The following is a 16,506-nucleotide window of genomic DNA, read 5'->3' on the forward strand; positions in this document are numbered from 1 at the left end:
TCAGCAATATTCCAGCTATATGACGGCGGTTTGTATATAATCGAGATGGACCAGACAATCCAGTGATTGACATCATGAGCATCGATAACATGCTTCAACCAAGTCAGCAAGCCTGACCACCCGATCCCGTTAGTCGCCTCTAACGACAAGCATGGGTTGTTTGTTTATAAGTACTGGACATAAGTGGAATAAAAGTGTCAATGTTTACAATGATAAGATGGAAGATTTTTAATCTGATGATGTCCACTTGACGACATTCTAACATGAATTGTAATTAGATCACCGATTGCATTACGCGAAGATATTCTGTATTCGGAAATTATCTGGTAGAAGTTGATAATAGTTTACTAAATCGTTCCAAATAACATAGAATTTTTTTTGTATCCGGAATTAAAGTTCTAACAAAATACTCGTGTGTTGACAAGTTCATGTCGCAATACAGAACCCGGAATCGACGATGTAATAAAATGTTTAGTAACTGTTCAGACTCGTGAAGATCCGGGGTCTTTAGTAACCTATGCATGCCATAAAAGGCGACTATGCTTGTCGTAAGAGGCGACTAAAAGGATTGTGTGTCAGGCTCGCTGACTTGGTTGATGCATGTCATTGTACCCCAATTGCGTGGGTCAATGCTCATGATGTCAATCACTGGATTGTCTGGTCCAGACTCGCTTATTTATAGACCGCCGTCATATATCTGGAATATTGCTGAGTGCGGCGTTAAACAACAAACAAACAGTAACCGTTTCCATGGTAACAGTTTTTTCAGTTCCCTTTCGATTATTTCCTCTGCCTCTACAGTCATACAATATGAACCCACTTCACAAAACAATCTTGGTCGTACCACTATCGCAAGTCCATGTTTGAGTATAGGAGAAGCGAAAGTCGTTGTCTGAAACGGACCCGATTTGCGCCCTCCTCGAACAACAGGCAATGTTCATTAATAAATATAACCAACTTTTCATAAAGTATTTGTCAGTTGGATATATATAGTGCATGTCATATTGATTTGAATAACTGAATGACACAACATAGTTAGTATTAAACTGAAAAGGGAGCACGTTACTGGTTCAACGGTCTCCTACGAGCCAGCTTGATATATGTGCGGTAGTATATACGTGTAACATCGACCATGGATGGGGTCGCTTGTGATCCATGCTCACTACCTAATAACGACATAACAAAACGCACCGTAGGGCAGACACAGGCGAACACGTGCCCGAACCAGGGTGTGCGTCTATCTGCATCCCTCCTCCGAATCCAACAGTAAAACCGTTATATATTAATGTTGACACCGCTCTTATCGACAAGTGAAAAGATTGAAGCTAATTCAGTTGTTTCATGGCTTGACACGACCATAACAAGCGTGACCGCCGCTCCAAACAAGACCGCATGCAGGAGGGACACGTGATTGAAACATTGGCGTAATTCTTTAAAAAATGACGTTTTCCACCTCAGCTTAAATAGAGAGTAAATGATAACAATTTTCTTAGACAGGAGATAATTATTGAGGGTACAGAACAGTCTCGCCTTGTTTGTTGCCAATTCTAATCAGACCTCGGGAGGGCATTTGCACATACATATTTTTTAACGAATGTGAAATGTGCGTTTAATTATTTATTTTTTTACCTTTTTAGATTTTATAAGACGCAACTCAATATTATTTATTTTCAACTTCAATATATCTCTCTTCGTTTTGAACCCTTTACATTACCTTTATTATTAAATTAATTGATAATCCGTCGCAAGACAACGCTTGATGGAAATATCAGCCAGAAGCCATTGAAATGATATCTTTTACAAATTATAAAACGGAATAACTGAAGGGGATTAATAACACCATATACCTCGCATAGGTGAATCGTGTCATCTCGCCCGACAAAAAACATCACGAACAAAATTAGTTCTGTATGACAAATACCGAAGCTCAACTTGGATCCTAACAGAGTGTCTCATTATATCCGAGGCTCCATAGGTGCAACATAAGCGAAGCAGCGCCCGAGGACTTTCCGAATGTCTTTGAGCGTGTTCGCTGAGGCGTCCGATCGGCCCCTATTTCCCTGTCGATGTGATATGAAAAGAACCTGGTCGACGCGCAGGTAAATTAAAGGGCAGCGTCTCCTTTGATGTGCTTGGGCAGGGGTTACATGTAGTAATTAGGGGGTAGTTTGGCAGAATCCGAGTTTAAGCTTCATTCCTGTGAATTATCGTTTAGATGATCACATTGCGCGTTTAGACGGTCTCCGGACCACGGTTTCTGCCTCTGATTGGGTAAATTAAGACATCCAGGGAATGCATATGCGCGAAGAAGAGTTATCTTCCCTGAAATTTGGGAACCAATGCGCATTCGCAGAACAATCCAGGAGAAGATAGGAGATTCACCCACGGTTCTTGAAATGTCGCCCGCTCAATGTGTCCAACCTCACAGAATGCATGGAGGAGATACATGTCAGCTATGACGTATTTCAATCTCAGAATGACCTCCACTGAAAGGTGTTAATCATTCCAGAGGAAACTAACATTTCGTTAATTTCGCTCACATTTTGTGGGATTCGAACCCCTGTGTGAGAATGTTCAGCAAGGCTGTGACGTTAAGAACTATTAACACTTTGTCCTCCAAGTCACTAGACATGTTTATGTTAAAACGCGGAGACACCAGCGGAATGGAGGTCTAGACGTTGTAGTACGCGACGTGTCTGAGACGGAGGCACCGTCCCCGTTTAATGAGGGTGATCAAGCGGCTTTATTGTTCTCAGCATAACTTTTGAGTCGACTGCTGGCTCACTTGATTCACACTTGCTGGGGCGGCAGGTTCTTCCCAGCCTAGTCTTGGTGTCCTTGAGTATAAATCGTGCGACAATACCCTGTGTCTGCTTGTACTAGTCTGGACTTATGCCGATTTTATAGCGCTAGCCCACTGAGATACCATGCCGCAGTTTAACATGGATACCCCACTCAGGCACAGTATACTGACTCCGAGCCGACCAGTCCTTGTTTTAGCCCCTTAATGCCGGGCGCCAGACAGGGTAACAACAAGTACCAACTTTCAACGTCTTATGGTACGATGCGGCCTGGGATCGAACCATTGGCCTTTGCTCGCAGGGCTGACACTTCTTCCTGTAGGCTACGGAGGAGGTCACATGTTGAGAAAACACGGCCTTAACATGAAACCACAAAACCAGTGTATCTCTAAATCATTGTCGGCACTTCACTTGTAGCAGTACCAATTGACCATTGTGTGTGTGTGTGTGTGTGTGTGTGTGTGTGTGTGTGTGTGTGTGTGTGTGTGTGTGTATTTTCAAACATTCTTTTTATTTACACTATTAACACAAATGTTTGACGTTTGAGCATTTCCCACAAACCAAACTATTCATTTTGTTACTACTGCCAATAAATTATTAATTTTGGGCATATTTCTGAACAAACTATTCATATAGCCCCTCCCCCATAACAGAAATCAAAAGGATGCTCCCTCATGAAAAGATTAACCCTGAAGTTAAGCTAAAACAGAAATGTAGAATAGTCGATACCTGGTAACACTGGGACAGAATCAATGTATTATTGACGGCATGGCACATTCTCTTGAATATATCTACTGTGCAATGACATTATACATCGAATAATTACAATACATATATCATGTATGGCACTCTCATTCTTCGCCATGGGGGGGGGGGGGGGGGGGGGGGGGGGGGTGGGGGGGGGCACCGGTGGCCCCAGTCGTCTAAGGCGCCGCGATTCACTGTGCAGGGTTGCGTCCCTTGGGCACGCCAGAAACCTATGATTGTGGGTTCCAATCCCGGTTCGTCCCAATTATGTTTCTAGGTTTGTCAGCACCATACCCGTGCTCGTGGGTTTCACCGAAGTGGTAAATGTCTGAGACCTGCATCACTTCGGGCTTTCCTCCCACATTAAGCTGACACGCCGCAATATAACTGGAATATTGTTAAAAGCGGCGTTAAACCCAACTCACTCACTCACTCACTCTTCGCCATGACACTGGTTGATGCACCTAACCGTTACATCTAAATCGAGTTTCACCTCTTTTAGGTGTCGTTCTATAAGGAACGTATTTTCATGAAACAAAATCAAATATATTTCTCTCACGGCAAGCTGAGATATTACACTCAACTTTTGATAGGGAAATTTCAACATTATTTCATCCTTGACTAAAAGCAACAGACATCCGTCGCTTGTTTATTCTAACTTGATGTTTTATTTCAACACACTATAAAATACTATTCGTATGACAACATCTCAAATGAATCGGTCTCCTTTCTGTAAGCCGAAAGGCAACTCGTACCCAAACATTTGAAATACGAAAATACTAGACAAATGCACCTGATTTGCGTTTCTGAGTAAAATCTTAGCCAATTAATTGTTATTTTTGTTTAAATGTCACTAAATAATTCAATTTCATATACCCACCTCCGGATCCGCGTATGGTACTCATATGAATGATATGTGAACGTGTATATGTGCATTGGTGAAAGATTCTCTCTTAACATTGCGGTTTGTGGTATAGTTTGTATCTAAAAAGATAACAAAGTATTTGTCATAATTGTTCACAAATTGAAATATAGGAAAATCGTAAATATCTTTGTAAACCTTTTTAAAAGCAAAGGCTGATGTGACACCCGTGTGACAGGTTTGTTTCGCTGGGGCCTACTTGTGCTCAGACGGAGCTAAGTTCATAAAATGACCACACCAGTCGCCTTTAAGTTAATGTCGAAATGAGAAATGACACGAGTGGTCACGAATGTCATTGTAACTAAACAAGTCTTGGTTTCATTTGAAGATAGACAACTGTCGAGTTTATTGTATCATATGATGAATGATATCACTAACTTACTACTAACATTTGTATCGTAACCTTACTTTCCATAGTCCCAGCCTTCGTACAAACTATTGTTGCTTGAACTTTGTTAAAAATGAATTTCAAAAATATGTTTGCGGTATTAATTCAACAATAACGTAAATATCAGTTCTGTTGCTCAGATACCCTTATCCAATAAGGGCTAACCCCCCCCCCCCCCCACCCCCCCCAAACCCCGACCCCCGATAGTTTGTCTCGTCAGGTTTTCCCTTGGCTTTCACCGTCCAGGGAAATAAAGGATGCGTGTGTTTTTTTTCTTTGTTTGAGGCATTCAGATGCCAGCTTTTTGTAACGACTCAGTTTTATTGTCAAATTGGTGATATGGACACAGTTTTGGAAACAATTGTACTCATGTTTGGTCTTTGCGATAAATAACAGCGACATATTCCATATTCAATAGAAATCATTGCTAGAAGCAGAATCGATTGTACTATTCCAACTATATCATGAGCATGTGCTTATGAAGTACTATCAAATAGTGATGACACATGTGTTCGGTCGGGTAGTCTAGTGGTTAAAGCGTTCGCTCGTCACGCCGAAGACCCGGGTTCGAATCCCGACATGGGTACAATGTGTGAATAGGTGTAATATTGCTGTTATATTGCTAAAAGCGGCGTAAAACCAAACTCACTCACTCACTCACGCACTCAGTGTTCGCGAAAAGGTGAGTCAATTGTTCGCGTGAAAAACACGGGAACATTTGGTTCAAGTCAAAATAGGGAATTGCATCGGACATCATTTTAGTCACTGATGTCTACCATAAACAATAAAAACACGAATGAAAACATATTCACAATATGGCGGTCATTATTATTCTCCATTTGGAATTGCCCGTTTGCATTCGTTTTCGAGATACAGAAGCCAGATATGCACGAAGTACAGAGGTCTAACCTACAAGATAAACCTATTGAGAACCTTGACCAACGTCAAGTAGCAGGTTAAAGTGTATGATGTGCCACTTGATGCTCGGATGTCCTTTGAATAACGAGTGAGGTGGCCATGACCAGAAGAACGCGTTTCTATGAAGGACACCTTTTGCACTTAAACCCTGGACATTTCTTTTGAGATACTATCCATACAGTTGCCAAGTAAGCGTTTGTCCGTTCAGGACATCTTTGACCAGGACTGTACCCCCTGTCACTCCACACCGTAAAATGACCAAAGCCTTTCAGCGAGTACGAGGACCCACGACCACAGAGTCACCAAGGCGTAGTCAACGGCTATTGTAGTTCTACGATACAGCACGAACGTATTCCGTCAAACATACCATGAAGAAAATAATATCCCCATCAAAACTATACAGGTCTATAAAAGATTAGCAAGTCTAGATTTTCTGGTCTCCTTTCTACTATATTAAAATTATTTTGTTCTTAAACTATTTTGTTTCAGAGATTTTAGGTTTAGTGTTTGTGTTTGTCTATAATGGAAGGTAACACAGACGGTTTAAATAGATCCCGTCCCTAAATATCAAGTGTTTTTGTTAATACGCTTGCGTCAGCCTACGCATACGCCGCAAAACCCCTGAAGACAGTGTTACATAGTCCGTGCAACACACACACACACACACGCACATACACACGAAACGCGCGCTCGCGCACGCACGCACGCACACACACAAACAGGAACCACACACGAAACAGACACACAAACACACACGCATGCACGTACGCAAACACACACGATTGTAAAAGAGTTCCTACTGGGATGTGAATAAATTACTGCAATCTTAGATTGACATCGGGCCTTGTTTTCATTCTCATACTGTATACAGGGGCGGTCGGGTAGCCTAGTGGTTAAAGCGTTCGATCGTCACGCCGAAGACCCGGGTTCGATTCCCGACATGGGTACAATGTGTGAAGCCCATTTCTGGTGTCCCCCGCCGTGATATTGCTGGAATATTGCTAAAAGCGGCGTAAAACCATACTCACTCACTCACTGTATACCGTGACCTTGTAATCCTTCTTGTACGGTAAGTCACGGCCTTGTATTCCTACTTGTACAGTATGTCACGGCCTTGTTTTCCTTCTTGTAGCATATCCCGTGGCCTTCTATTCCTTCTTGTACAGTATTCCATGGCCTTGTATTCCTTCTTGTACAGTCTCCCATGGCCTTGTATTCCTTCTTGTAGCATTTCCCGTGGCCTTCTATTCCCTCTTGTACAGTATTCCATGGCCTTGTATTCCTTCTTGTACAGTATTCCATGGCCTTGTATTCCTTCTTGTACAATATCCCGTGACCTTGTATTCCTTCTTGTACCATATCCCGTGGCCTTGTATTTCTTCTTGTACAGTATCCTGCGGCCTTGTATTTCTTCTTGTACAGTATCCCGCGACCTTGTATTCCTTCTTGTGCAGTATCCCGTGACCTTGTATTCCTTCTTGTACAGTATTCCATGGCCTTGTATTCCTTCTTGTACCATATTCCGTGGCCTTGTATTCCTTCTTGTACAGTATCCATGGCCTTGTATTCCTTCTTGTACCATATCCCGTGGCCTTCTATTCCTTCTTGTACAGTATTCCATGGCCTTGTATTCCTTCTTGTACAGTCTCCCATGGCCTTGTTTTCCTTCTTGTAGCATATCCCGTGGCCTTCTATTCCCTCTTGTACAGTATTCCATGGCCTTGTATTCCTTCTTGTACAGTATTCCATGGCCTTGTATTCCTTCTTGTACAATATCCCGTGACCTTGTATTCCTTCTTGTACAGTATTCCATGGCCTTGTATTCCTTCTTGTACAGTATCCCCTGGCCTTGTATTCCTTCTTGTAGCATATCCCGTGGCCTTGTATTCCTTCTTGTACAGTATCCTGCGGCCTTGTATTCCTTCTTGTACAGTATCCCGCGGCCTTGTATTCCTTCTTGTACAGTATTCCATGGCCTTGTATTCCTTCTTGTAGCATATCCCATGGCCTTGTATTCCTTCTTGTACAGTATCCCGCGACCTTGTATTCCTTCTTGTACAGTATCCCATGGCCTTGTACTCCTTCTTGTACAGTATCCCATGGCCTTGTAATCCTTCTTGTAGCATATCCCGTGCCCTTGTATTCCTACCTATTTGTAAGTACAATTCATTGTATTGCCAGCAGAGTATTACGTTTTCTTGTCCCCTTCAAGAAGTGAATATATTTTTCAATTTCGATTTGATTTCTCTAACGGAAGCAAACTGACACCCATTTATTCTGTTAAATATCATAATAAGTTGGGGCTGCATATCGACTAGATAAAAAGATCATTCAATTAATTTATAAATTCATAATGAACGTGATTAGTACAACATGTGCACACATTAACAAGGAAAATATGAATTTATTTAGTGTACCGTTCTGTCTTTACGGATGATAATTTTGTAGCAGTAACAATGTGAAGCAGCAGCGAAAACAAGTTTAATTATAGAATTTAAATTGGATATTGTATTAAAATAATTTACATCTGTAAAAATAATGTCCCCTTTTAGATATAAAGGATAATGTTTGAATCCTTAATAATTGTAAATGTAAAATAAAAGCAAACCATATTTTCAGTTTCATTTTATCAGATTGCGTTTATACATCAAGTCATACAAACAAACGCCATGTCATGTAGCGTTGAGCTACAACGAAAGAACATCGATGTATTTGTTCCATGGAAAGAATATGTATCGAGGTTTGTATGTACGTATTGTGTTGATGAGTTATGCGAGGGATTCACATCTGTTACTTGACAGAAGTGAATGAATGCATAATTAATATAATTGAATAACACAACAATTGCTTTGGTTACCATAGGGGTTGTTACCCCCCCCCCCCCCCCCCCCCCCCCCTTTCACAACATTGCAGCGAAATGGAAATATGTCATTATGTAGGAGTATTTGACGTTATACGTTATACGTTATACGTAACAGAGTTCTCTCAAACCGGCAACTTCTTGCAAGATATAATTATTCTTTCAAAACTGGCATTTTTTTGCAGGCAAGATATAGTTTTTAAACCGTGTTTTAGGACGTAGTTGACTGGACATCTTGAAATAGCAAATGGCACCTTGTCCGACCTTTTCCTTTACAGGTGACATTCTTGAAACAGGAACAAAACACAAACTTTAAAAAGATGCAAGTATTAATTTTGTCATGAGGTTATTCGAAACCTATTTCTACGAGAAAGCGATACATAATATACAATTTATATGTGTTGTTTAAAAAGGTTAATTGGTAATTTATATGAAAGTCAGAAAGCCTGAAACAATTGTTTACGATTCCGATTGGACAACATTCCGATTGTGTCACCCCACAGTCTTCAAAAGAAATCACAATGACCCCAATATGAATAACGAGGTATAGTTTGTCTCCGTTTGGGGTTGGCCAAATATATTTGAAACAGTTCTGCAATATTTGACCCTCTTTATGATAATATCGTTTATATCCGTGTGATTTGACTCCAATGGTGCCGAGAGGCGGACACGGAATCTTGCTTAAATCTTAACAAGATTGGCTCCTAAATAACTCAAACTGACCCCCGAATTTATTCCTAAATCATTCAACCAGCATGTATTTCATATTTATGAGTATGGCAAATTAATGTATCATTTGGGGTCGCTTCATCACAGATGGATTACTACCTGTTCGGCTTCACGGAGATGACTTTTGATTTGGAAACTGGATTAGAGAATCTCTTTGATCCTACCGCTACACGTGACCAGCTCGCGCTGGTCAGTCGCGAGATGTAGTTTGATTGAAAAACGGAAGCTGACCAATCGTGAAATTAACGCCGGATATTGTTCTGACCTGTGGGCTAATTTTCAGAGAACTGGACAGAGTAAGCCTTTAACGCTCGTTCATCTCAAGTTTGCCAGGCAGAAAATTTTCGGCATATGAAAACAGTCTCAAGCGATAAAAGGTGCTTTCGGTTGTGATAATTGTGTGTATCAGAGGTGAAATTGACCATACTTTGCGCCAGGAATCAGTCTCAGAATTTATTGCGATAGACAATTCGCAGCAAAGGGCTTTTAGAGGCAAACATTGGGTTTGGAAGAACGTCTGATTCTTGGGACAAATGAAATAGCCGGATCGCGTTTCCATGGTAAACCCAGAAAGGCTGAAAAAGTCGCCTCCCGCATTTGCCTCGATCAATTCCAAACCAGGCAGATTTGAGTTAACTCCGAATCCTGCCTGACCAACACTGGGGGAAAGAATAGCAAATAATCCTCGCCCGTGGCGCTATCAAATTGTTTTGCAAGAAGCTTAAACTGACAAATCGTCAGTAAATTGTTGAAATATTCTTGAAGCCAACAATAATAGCGATTGTTTTAGACTTTTAATGAAATAGGAGGCAGTGTGTTATTGACGGTACTTTTAGCAATATTCAAATAAACTTTGATTTGAAATTTGACTTGACTGGCTTTATACACATATTATGTGCATTGTTTCCTTAAACGTCCTTCGTCATTTTATTATATATATAGTTGTTTACACAAAGTATCACTGACTAGACTGATTATACTAAATATAAAAGTTTAGACATTCTGTGTATAACAAAAGCTTCTACATCGTGCCAGTGATATAATTTCTCTTCGCCAATTCATAGGAATCATAAAGCACGGTTGAAAAAATTAGACGAGTCGAGAATTGATACATTGGAATGCGAAGGTGATATATGGACATCCAGCTTTAAGAAAAATAGTCAAACGGGTCTTATTCTTTTTTCATCATTTGTTTTGAAACACATATAGTGGAACAAACTCCATGTTGGACAATATTCAATCTTAAGACCTCTTGAAATGCTCTATTCAAAATGACACTTGCAGGAAGTACATCAAGAACTCCAAGACAAGAATTGGAAAGTTTCAATCGTGTCTTTCATCTATACACTGGCCTGGTTTGTAACGCTGCCATCAATCATACTGAAAACCACCTTATCAGTGTCGCTCTGTTTATTTCCCGTTGTAGTTTCTACAGGTGCGTGCTGTCTTAAGGAAACTAAACGATGGCGAATAGTATGTAAGTTTTAATGCTGTTTGACCGTCTCCCAGGACGGTTGCTGGTGATTAAGAATGCAAGCCGCGCGCTCTGAAACACGCGCCTGAGGACGATAATGACGGAATCGCATGGTCAAATTTAACCCCTATTCGCACAATTCGAACTGGTGACTATACGTACGGACAAACACGAGAGTTGTATCGGAGTGTGCGACTCTCGGGTAGGGGCGGGCGTGATTTGCTGTACCTGATTTCAGAGACCCCCCGCAAAGCTTCCATAACGCCAATCACCGTAGTATGCTGATAATAGCCAAATTGAAGCCTACAAGATGAAAGTTCAAGCAAATCACCATTCCGCTGTGAGAGGATTCCAAACAGTCACTCACAGTTTTAATTAGAATGAAATAATGTCATGCAAGATTTATTGAATATTTGGTATAAAACCTCTCTCCGGCTGTAAGATGCATCGAAAAACAACCATTTTCTAAATTACCTCCACCGAAACAAATTTCCTGACGGCATTCATACTAACTGCGCAATAAACTGGCAGGATTTTCTGGAGTTTATTGCGAGACAGCAATTTGAAATATACTGAGAGCACCGGTTCTGTGAGAGGTGTGGAAACATAAATATCTAGGAATCAATTTCGGGTCGTGTGTTTAACACAAGAAGCAAATAAACTCGAGCTCCGACATGAACTGTAAGCGTGGCTCAGGTCAAATGTTTTGTTCACAAGTTATGAAAATTATTCCGCATCATGAATTTCTAATATTACTACCAGCAAGAAGAAACTGTCGATTGGACACGCATGGCAATAATGCAACTATTTCCAGAGTTAGACAAATGTAAAATTTATCTGAACACGCATTTTACGATTTTCGGAGAAGCCATAGACAAAAAGCGGTCATAAAGTGACGGCCACTTACAATTTAGTAATAATATTGGAACTTTCATAGTATTTTGACGTATTAATAGTTTCCTGCCTGTCCTGGTTCTCCAGTCATTCACACAATCCATACATCCTTCAATCTGTATACCCGAACGGGTACCCGACCTCTCACCTGAGACTTTATATAAGACTTATAGACTGCCTGGAATCATATTTGGTAAATAACGGAATGAATAGTCACCCTGTCTGATTGAAATAATCACATTAACGTCTTTGAATGCAGTGTGTAATGTCTGGATAACAAACGTCACTATTCACTCGAAACGTACGAGCAGGACATCATATGCTTTGATCACAAATGAACATCATTGTTGTTCAATATATTCTGTTCAAGGTAGCATTGAGACTAACGGCATTCTCTTTGAATTAACTGTTGACGGTACCCACGTGTACTTACAGCTACACAACAGAAACACTTCAACAGCTACCTCGTCTGTTTTCGAACCTACTCAACTGAAATAAATTGCCATTTATTTCTTAGAGTTAATGATGGCTATTATTGTATACCTATAGAATACGAAACGAGCTCCCGTGGAATACCAATTTTATGAAACGAGTGAATAATTCTGGTATCTGACGAGCGAAAGGGGAGCGAGTTTTTTATTTTATTTATTACTTGCCGTTTATAACGTTTTTAAAATTTCACTGTCATTCGTGAATATAGGCAGCAGACATCTACGCCATCCACAGCATAATTCAATTGAGTTAAACAAAACAATACTTCAAAAGTTGACACGTATTAATTTAATACCATACGGCGGACCACTTTTAGAATTCAGGGTTCTGTTCTACAAAGTTATCGGAGCTAAGGTTATCCATAACTCCCACATACATAGACTTACCACTGACATGGAATGGGGCCTTGCACCACGAATTTTACCAACAGGCACAATACCCTATGACGTAATTTGTTGAATTTTGTTGCAAGATCCACCGGCGAAACAATGCCATGTGACGTCAGCCTAGCAAAAAGCTTCCTTGGGTCATCGAGCGTGCATAAGCTCATCTCTTTTATCTCTATACGCAATGTCGTTGAATAAGCCCAGGGATGCTCAGAGTTTGTTCGTGAAACTTCGTGTGTAATACAGCTGCATGTTTATTAAACAGGTGATCTCTTCACGGGCAAGTAATAAATGTTTTTTTTCCCACTTGTACTGTACATTATTTTCCCTTTGTAATATTTCAATGTGAACAATATTTAATGTTTTGGACACAATTCGATTACTTGGATGAGAAATTTGTAATATGATCACCATCCCATGGACGTATCACCTCCGCACATTCACAATGTGATACAGCCCAGTTTTTGTTGTATGGCTCGGGGCAAATAAAATGAACAATTGAGCATGTAACACATGGTTGTGGATATATTTTACAGTTATATTTCAATATATGAAACGATGTGAACGTTGGAATTATAGTTTAATTAATCGTTTTACGCATTGCATTGTTATGGGTAACCATGGTGAAATTGAAGCAAAACATATGATTGTGAAACGCTTATAGTGTACGCAAGAATCGTTCACCATATTATTGATGTTTAATGTTAAAATCTATTTTATTTTAAAATTTATCCTGAAATATTAAAAATAAAAAGGGTACCATCCAAGATATGTTCTTGTTGTGACGTACCTTGTATGTAGACCATTGCCAACCATTGTTCTGCTTTGTAACAATAGAAAATGAACTCTTTTATTTATTGGGTTGTTGCGGAGACATTTGCACAGGCTTACATTAGGTACAGGTTGAGGTAGGTCGGGTAGGTCACAGGTTAGGTAACTGACGTGGATCACCCGTGGGCAGAGTTTGATTCTTGTCAAATACATGCTTCTTGAAGCCAAATGGTACATTTGTTGTATAGATTTGCGCGGTGCCAAAATGCGATGATCGGGGTTCGAATCCCAATATGATTCTTGTTATGGGTTTTCATCTCTGTACCAGTAGCCCTGAGTTTCCTCAAGGAGGTACACGTCTACGACTTGCGTCACATTAGGCTTTCCCTCCACATGGAGCTGACACGCCATCTCATAACTGAAATATTGCCCTAACAGGCGTTAAACCATCCCACCCACTTGTATGGACATATATATGGCCATAACAGTAATCGTTCGGAAAGCGTGTTAGTCGGGGTTCGGACTAACGGATTTTTACTTGATCAGAGTCGACGGTGTTAGTAGGCAGTCAGAGGAATTGACTAAAAATGACACATCGCTTGTCAACGTGATGCGAGATGCTTACCCATGCTACAGTCTGTACACGGAATCTTCACACCTTCTCATCCACTGGCACTGGGATCTGTTTCAGCTGATATTCGAGACGTTCCTGACGTTGACGTTTTCAATTTATCTGGTGATTTCCAGGCATGCGGACGAGACCGAAACCATCACATGCGCTTTATGCATTCTGTGTTCTAAGAGAAAAATCATGGACGTCTTCAGATACCAACGTTACATGCATACGTTGTTTGCTCTTTAAGCCTGTTTTAAACCTTTATGATACGTACAAATATATTTATTTTCGCTTTTCAAGTGCTTGTGTTGGTCTGTATGTGAGATTTGAAGTATTTTACGCTCGAAAATCTACTTTTCTATTGATTGCTAAGTTAAACATATTCCATGGACTTTACCTTCCTGAAACTTATGGCCAACTTTCACGGAATATATTCCTGCTTCTATGCTAAGAAAGAGAGTTTGATGAATGATTATTATTCCTTTATGTGAGCATTGATTTTTTTGTTCATTGATATTTATATTTTGCATTAAAAGACGCAATATGGCTTTCTACAATGACATGAAACTGAATCTTGGTCATAAATTCCATGATGAAAAAAACAAACAGATTGCAGAATAGGCCAGCACCATTCAAGCTAGAACTATGTGACTGAAAGCTGAACGACAATGAGAGTTAAATTCATGAAATCATGCGAGTTTGCAATTTGTATGTAACTTATTCATAATTTCAGCGACTGGACATATGGACAGTATTGGAAATAGATACAATTAACAGATGTTTCCATTAAAATAGGAGCATCATAAATTTACACATATGAGGCCAGGAAAAACATCTGTCTTTATGAGAAATTAAATCAATGAAATGAAAAGTGAAAAGTGATAATTTATGTACTTAATAACGTTGTAAAAACAGAAATGTATAAATCTAGCAACTATAGAATATCAAAGAAAATGTTATTGCATTTCAAATATAGCCACATGGAATATTCCATTCAGACTGGACTTAATTATTCGAAACTTTGTCTGTTTTAACTTTTTGCTGTTTTTTTTATTTTCTTACAGATTTTGCGGAGAATGATTAATCAAATTTGGCCATATTTTGGAAGTTTTAATTGAAGCTTCAACAAAGGTCTTTGCCTGACCGAGATGGGGTATGTTCAGCTCAAACAGGCTCCCTTCATAAAACATCAACGTTGCGTCACAACAATATTCAATATGACAATTGTATTTGTTACAACCGCAAATTTCTGGCATTGTGGTTTTGTAAATTTACCCGCAAGACTGTTTGCACAAGCGATTATAGAGATGTTTAATACCAGAAGGTGTACAATTAGACAGAACGAAACCACACGGTGTTCCAAAAGACTTGCAAGAATGATGGATTTGCTCTTGCTTTAACAGATTGCCTTAATATTATGCAATATGCGCGGATATTAACACTAAAATTAGGCCCACACATCGTTGAAAGCATTGTTCGAACCAGACATTTTGAATTATGAAAAATTCCCCATATGGAGAAGCATGATATATTCTCTACTTCATCTGGCATGGCTGCATGGTGTTATCGAAGTAAATACCTGAATTGCGGGACCATCTGTTGCCAACATGTTTCCAATTCTCCCACAAAGTGTCTGGGAGTGGTATATACTCCAGATATTACTTATTGTTTTTCTTAACATTGTCCCCCTCAAACCTATTCCCTTTGTCTAAAGACAACTTGAATTGCAGATAATTGTGTCTCTTCCTCCCTCTCGCAATAACGGTAACAAAATAGCAAAAATGAATATTTAAAGAGCATTGAGGTCCTTTCGCGGCGTTAAGAACCAAATACATACATAAATCAACTTAAAAAGAAGGATTTTTCTTGTTAAGGTATATTCTTACTAATATGATGAAACTACACTCCTTTAATTTATAGTTATTAGATTTGTCAGACGTACTCTATTTCTCTAACAGAAAATTAACACCTTAACCTGTTGTTACAAATATTTCCGATATGGCCCTAAAACTAAATGGCAGCCTTACCTGTCGGTTCTAACACTGTCCCGTGTTACCTACCATACGGCAACATCTGCAATGGGACCGGCTACTGTTGACCAACTGCCGATACCGTTATAACATACAAGGCAACATCACTTTACTATGAGGAAAGGATGACACATTTGACAAAGCCTTTGTACAATACATTGTATTACAAATGCTTATTAGGTAATGCAAACGACGTATATTGTTAAAAACCAACATACTTCACCATTTACTGCAATAGAACAGACACCAAATAATTTCATTGCCAATTATAATCATTGGAGGAATTATTTATGCGACACAATAAGAATGCATTGATATATTGGACACTGTAATCAGATGCCCAATATTTGCACGGTGTATGATTTAATGACCATGTGTTTACTGTATGTACGTGAAAGGGTTCAAAGTTAATATCTAAACCGTGATTTTTTTTTATGGAGTATTGAATTCTTGGTTACGCATTATTAATATAGTGTAT

The 16,506-nt window shown here is 39.6% G+C and overlaps 1 long non-coding RNA gene across 2 annotated transcripts in view; it reads right to left on the reverse strand.

The window, feature by feature from the left end:
• The window catches only part of LOC124148781, a 30,154-nt gene extending 14,075 nt beyond the window's left edge, over positions 1 to 16,079 (reverse strand). For both annotated transcript variants that reach the window (XR_006863017.2, XR_007218698.1), the window contains exons 1-2: positions 16,026 to 16,079; positions 14,008 to 14,179 (exon numbers count right to left, since the gene is read on the reverse strand). This is a non-coding gene — a long non-coding RNA (uncharacterized LOC124148781). The remainder of the gene's footprint in view (positions 1 to 14,007; positions 14,180 to 16,025) is intronic.
• Positions 16,080 to 16,506: the final 427 nt, after the last annotated feature.

This window comes from Haliotis rufescens, unplaced genomic scaffold, assembly GCF_023055435.1.
Source record: "Haliotis rufescens isolate VD_foot unplaced genomic scaffold, xgHalRufe1.0.p SCAF_6, whole genome shotgun sequence".
NCBI lineage: Eukaryota > Metazoa > Mollusca > Gastropoda > Lepetellida > Haliotidae > Haliotis > Haliotis rufescens.